The sequence below is a fragment of the Globicephala melas genome, chromosome 6 (genome assembly GCF_963455315.2).
Source record: "Globicephala melas chromosome 6, mGloMel1.2, whole genome shotgun sequence".
Taxonomy (NCBI): domain Eukaryota; kingdom Metazoa; phylum Chordata; class Mammalia; order Artiodactyla; family Delphinidae; genus Globicephala; species Globicephala melas.
The window spans coordinates 79,719,664-79,726,014 of record NC_083319.1 but is presented as its reverse complement, the minus strand read 5'-3'; positions in this window follow the sequence as shown (position 1 = coordinate 79,726,014).

Genomic DNA, 6,351 nt, shown 5'->3' with positions numbered 1-6,351 from the left:
TATCTTCTTTTCACAGATGGAAAAACTGAGGTTCAGAGAGGCCAACTAGCTTGCCTAAGGTTTCGGACCTTGTGTGGTAGAGTTAGGATTTGAGCCCAGGCGCATGCTGTACTGCCTCAAGGGAAGGGCTTCAGTTCCTGTGAAACCTGAGAAAGCAAGGCAGTGGAGGAGGTGAAAGTGAGTCAGGGGCTTCAGCAGGCAACCTGGGTCCACTCTTTCCAGCAGAAAGCCCAGAAGGTGTTCTTTTTGCTGGTTTTTAATGAAGAGGCAAAAGGATCAGATGGCAATGACAGAATCCGTCCTCTGTGATAAGAACTGTAGCCTCTTTACTATACAGATATGGTTTGTGAATCTTCAGTCCACAGACTGTGGATGGGGTCCCCATTGCTACTACCATCCATGCATCACAGACTAGACCTTCCTAGCTAATGAGGAAACCAAGCCCCTGTAAAAACTCTCCAAGATTCTCTGCAAGATTCTCTGAGAGGATAGGTCCTTATGCATATGGCAGGCAGCTTTCTTGCAGCACCCCACATTTCCCTCCTCTGTCTTTGATCTGACCATTGTCAAGTACTATCAATGTGGTGCAGTCCTGAAGAGTATAGACTCTGGAGTCAGGCTCCCACCATTCATGTGCTACCCCTGCCACTAACTTACTGAAAACTTGGACAGTTTGCTTACATCTACTTTCCTCTTCTATAAAATGACAATAATGATTATGCCTGCATCACAGAGTTGTAAGTGTTAAATGAAATAATTCTTTCAAAGTGCTTAGCATGGTATCTTGTAAATAGCCCTCTTTCAAGCTTAGCCATTTTATTTTTTTATTTTTTACTACTTTTTTTGTTGGAGTATAATTGATTTACAATGTTGTGTTAGTTTCTGCTGTACAATGAAGTGAATCAGCTATGTATATAGCTATATCCCCTCCCTCTTGGACCTCACCTCCCACCCCCCCATCCCACCCATCTAGGTTGTCACAGAGCACTGAGCTGAGCTCCCTGTGCTATACAGCAGTTTCCCACTAGCTATCTATTTTATACATGGTAGTGTATTTATATCAAACCTAATCTCCCAGTCTGTCCCACCCTCCCCTTCTCCGCTGTGTCCACATGTCCATTCTCTATGTCTATGTCTCTATTCCTGTCCTACAAATAGGTTCATCTGTACCATTTTTCTAGATTCCACATATATGTGCTAATATACGATATTTATTTTTCTCTTTCCGGCTTACTTCACTCTGTATGACAGACTCTAGGTCCATCCACATCTCTACAAATGACGCAGTTTCATTCCTTTTTATGGTTGAGTAATATTCCATTGTATATATGTACCACATCTTTTTTATCCATTCATCTATTGTTGGACATTTAGGTTGTTTCCATGTCCTGGCTATTGTAAATAGTGCTGCAATGAACAATTGGGATACATGTGTCCTTAAAAAACTAAAAATAGAACTACCATATGACCCAGCAATCCCAATACTGGGCATATACCCTGAGAAAACCATAATTCAAAAGGACACATGTACCCCAATGTTCATGGAAGCTTAGCTATTTTAAACTCCACCATATCTTCCAGACATGATAAGAAACAGCAGCATTTGGAAACTGCCTGGGCAGAACACTCTTTAGAGAACTTCCTGTTGGGGACACAGGAAGTTTCTGGATTTGGAGAGAAAGTGGGGGAAGGTGGTGACTTCCAGCAAAATGGTCTGGCTTCCTCTCACCTTCTCTTCAACTTCTCCTAGGCATTTTGGAGAATTTTATGGGCCTAAAACTGTGGGTTAAATTTTTTATTAAACATTTCATGACAATGTATGCCTGCATGTCTAAACATGTAATTTGTGTTATATACCTGGAATTTTCTGTTAAACTCTTTACTATATGTTTTCAGGGAGAGGCCCATTTCTATGACGTTAATCAAAAAAAAGTTAGGTACTCAAAAATTTTAAGCACAAGTTAAAAATGTAAATTCCGGGTCTTTATCCCCAGAGATTCTAATTTAGGAGATCTGGCAAGGCATAAATAATTTTTAACAAGTGTTTCAGGTATCTTAGAGGCAGGTGGTCCAGAAAGTGCTAGAACAATAACTGAGGTAAAGTTTGAGGAATTAATTATTTGCGAGAGGTTATCAAAATGTACATGATGGATAATCTGCATGGTTCCTATGTTGCTCTTTGGAGGAATTTTTCACAGTTTCTTTGGTGAAGGTGAGAGCTGGCACTGCTGAGGTGGAGGGAATTACTCTTTACACTCCCCAAGTCTTTTTGGGCCTCTCATTAGATGCTTCATTGCACAGTAAAGCTGCACCCTTCCTACATCTTGAGCTGCAGAGTAATCGGACTTTGGGGTTGTTTCTGTCCACCACTCCTACGGATGGGGAAGAGCGGGATTGAACGAAACCTGCATTTTCACCCCCCCTGGGGAAAATCCTAAACTCCAAAGACAGATGTAATAGAAGCAATATTTAACTCTGCTTACAGTTATCTATCTCTGCCTCAAACAGAATTGACGAGTTCTCTTATTTGCCAATAAGAGAATGCACTCTATTCAGTCAAAACGCAAAAGGGATTTATTAAAAAATATAAGGAAGTTCGCAGAAACTCCAGGTGGGCTTGGAGGCCATGAAGTCAGGAATGGTGCTCCAACACACCTCAGGTCTGCTCCAGGGATGACCCTTCTGCCATTGCTGTGGGGACAGACATAGCAACCTACACTGCAGGTGCTAGGACGGGACACTAGAACCACTGTGTCTTCTACACTCCAAAACAGGACGCTTCCTCTGCCACACTGCGATAGATTCCTTATGGAGGCTGCTTCCTAATATTTCTCTCTTCTCTCTTCAAAGCTTACGTTTCATGCAGGTGTATCTGATTATGGAATCTGAGTCACATGCCTGTCCAGTGGGAGGTTGAAACTGGCTTAAGCTAGCTCTGAGAGGTGACGGTTAAGTTTCAGGGATTTTATAGGCCAGTTTTTAAACTATTGGCAACTTGAAGTAGGCCATTGTAGGAGGATTTTTACCATGGAAATTGGCAAGTGATACAAAGCAGTGAAATTGAGAAACATTTGCCATCACGTCATTGCAAAGGATGCTGTGCAGTTTGATCTCACAGTTCCTTTGGGAAGGTGGACCTCATAGTGGCTGAAATTCTCCAGACGGGAGTGCTGCTTAAAATGTGCTATACAGCCACTAAAATAGTGAACTATTGGTTTCAAGGTTTCCTCTAAAAAGGAAACTCCAAGGGTTTTGCTCCCTTGTCAAAGTATCTTTTGGTGTCTGATGATGTAGAGTGAGATAGAATTGCAAATGTGCTTCAGGTTATAGCCAGAATTTTCAGGTTCATCTCCTCCATTGTGCACCCTGCCAAGCAACTCTGTTTCCTTGAAATTGCTCAGAGTGCTTATTAAAGGACAAAAGGGAACCATGTGGCCTTTTGAAACGTTACTGCGAGGCCCTGGGCCACGGCCATTCTTAGTATGATAGTCTTCTAGTTTTGGGTCTCCAGGAATTATTTCTAAGAGGGACATAAAGAGAATAGACTCCACAGATAAAATGATGATGGAAATGGCCACACAGCAATTATGAGAGAAGTAGCAGAGGGCACCTCTGTCCCAAAAAAATGGAGGGACTTAATCGGCAGACTGAGAAGTGGGAAATCCTATTGATGAAGAATCTCTCCATTGGGAATAAAGGAAATTGGGCTGACAAGGGTGTGAAAGGAGAACTATAGTCATCCCTCGGTAACTGCAGGGGGTTGGTTCCAGGGCCCACCTCAGATACCAAAATCCAAGGATGCTCAAGTCCCTTATGTAAAATGATTTGTAAATAGTTTGCATATAACCTATGTAATCCTTCTGTATTCTTTAAATCATTTCTAGATTATTTATAACACCTAATATTGATACAGTGTACATGCTATGCAAATAATTGCTGATGTGTGACAAATTCAAGTTTTGGTTTTTGGAGCTTTCTGGAGTTTTTTCCCCCTAAATTTTTTTTTTTTTTTTTTTTTTTTTTTCCGGTACGCGGGCCTCTCCCTGTTGTGGCCTCTCCCGTTGCAGAGCACAGGCTCCGGACGCACAGGCTCAGTGGCCATGGCTCATGGGCCCAGCTGCTCCGCGGCATGTGGGATCTTCCCGGACCGGGACACGAACCCGTGTCCCCTGCATCGGCAGGCGGACTCTCAACCACTGTGCCACCAGGGAAGCCCCCCTAAATATTTTTGACCCGTGGTTAGTTGAATCCTCAGATGCAGAACCGGCGGATATGGAGGGCCAACTGTACCTCTAGAGGCATTAGTAAAGGATGAGAAAGTGTAGATCCCATGCCCTTTTCCCTCCCACATTCTAATCTTCTCCAGGAACCAGGAAGAGTCCTGGAACTTCAGGGAACGCAGGAGAAACAGTTCTAGCCCTGCCCAGGACAGAGAGCTCATCTTGACAGGCCAGACTTGCAGCAGGTCTGCTCCCAGTTAAGATCTTCTCAAACACAAGCATTGCGGGATCATTAGTCCTGCTGCACACACAGAGAGCAGTGGCCAGGCTGTGGTGATGCCCAGCTTGGGGTGCATAAGTGTCTGTAGAGCCCAGGAGTGGACATGCAGCTCTAGGTTCCAAGCAGAATGCTTGAAGGAGACTTTCTGTGAAGGACACAAAGATTTCTTTCCGCCACAAAGGACCCTTCCTCAGTGACAGCACTGACAACAACTGCTGTGAGGGGTGCAGGGAAGGACAGACCACCTGACCCAGCTGGTGCTGGAAGGTGACTTAGGGTACCAGTGGGGAGCCCCTGGTGGGTAAGAGTCACTTCACCCACTGCCTATTAAAATAAAATAAAAATATCACTGATTATAAAAGTAATATGTGTTTTTGTGGAAAATTTTTAAAATATTGAGAGGTATAAAGAAAAAAGTTTTAAATTAATAGTACCTTGCCAACCACTTTAATATTTTTGACTTTCCCTTTTAGTCTTTTTTTCCTATGTATTTGTATTTTATATGTTGTTAAGCTCATACTGTATGTTCTGTAGGCTAGATTTTTTTCTTAACCTTATGTCGTAAGTATTTCTCTGTATTATTATATTTTTCATAGTCATCATTTTAAATAATTGCATTATACTTTATACATATGTATATATATGTATATCTATTCCATATAAATATCCATTCCATTATAAATGAGACTAGGATAAGCATCATTCTTTGTGTACATTTCTGATTATTTCCTTAAGTTAGATTTCTAGAATAGAAATAAAAATTGATAAGTATTTTAAAGTCTTTGATATGGCTTCCTGAACTAACTTCCTGAGTTACCATCTAGTTTAATGTGTTGAGTACAACCTAATATTGTGGTTAAGCATGGGCTCAAGTCAGAAAGAAGTAGATTTGAGTTCTCACCCTGCCACTTCCCAGCTGTCTCATCTTGGGCCTCTAACCCTCATTCCTTGTTCTGTGATGTGGGCATAGCAATGCCTGCCTTATAGGGTTGTTGTGTGGCTTAAATAAAAGAATGCATGTAAAACCCTTAGCCCAGGATCTGGCCCATCTCAAGCGTACTGGACACTTCCCAGACCAAACATGCTCGTGGTCTTGCCTCTGATACTGACATTCGGTAACCATTTCTACCCAGGCCCCGCTCACCTGGTGCAGGTGCAAACTGATAGCTCCTCACTTCCTGCCTAGGGCTTCTCTGACACCTGGTGTGGGCACTCTTGTGTATGCAGCGCAGAAGTGTGAGAGACTGAACGTCCTGCAGGCCAGCCCTTGACCACTGGGGGAACCCTGGCCCCTCTCTTCCCTGTTGGATGGTTCTGAGAAATGTTTCATAAAGCTTCTCAGGTGGTGCTGTGGGATCTAGTGAGCAGTGGCCCATGGGGCGGTGGTCAGTTTGGTCCCACAGCCTGGGATTGGCTGTCCCTGCTCCCAAGCCCCTCCCCTCTTCCATACTCCAGCTCCCTCTGGTCCCGTTCCCAAATACACCACCAGCAGGTGAACCTTTGTCTCAGGGTCTGCTTCTGGGGAAACCCTGGCTAAGACAATTAGCATCAGTAAATGTTATCTTTTAATATTGCAAAATAGTATAATTTTATATTTCTCTCATGTAGCATATTCTACAGGAAATTCAGTCACCTACCAAATATTTCTGAGACTTCCTAGAAATCCTCAGGTGCCGCAGCTTTTGTTATTTCTGCAACTCCTCTTGTGTTCTCTACATCGCTACTCTGTACTACTCTGGCCTTCTTGGGTTGGCTTCTGCCCAAACTATGAACACACAGACTTCCACCAAACCCCACCAGGGACCCTTAACCCAGGGCTTTGTCTCTGACTTCACTAAATAAGATATTTCC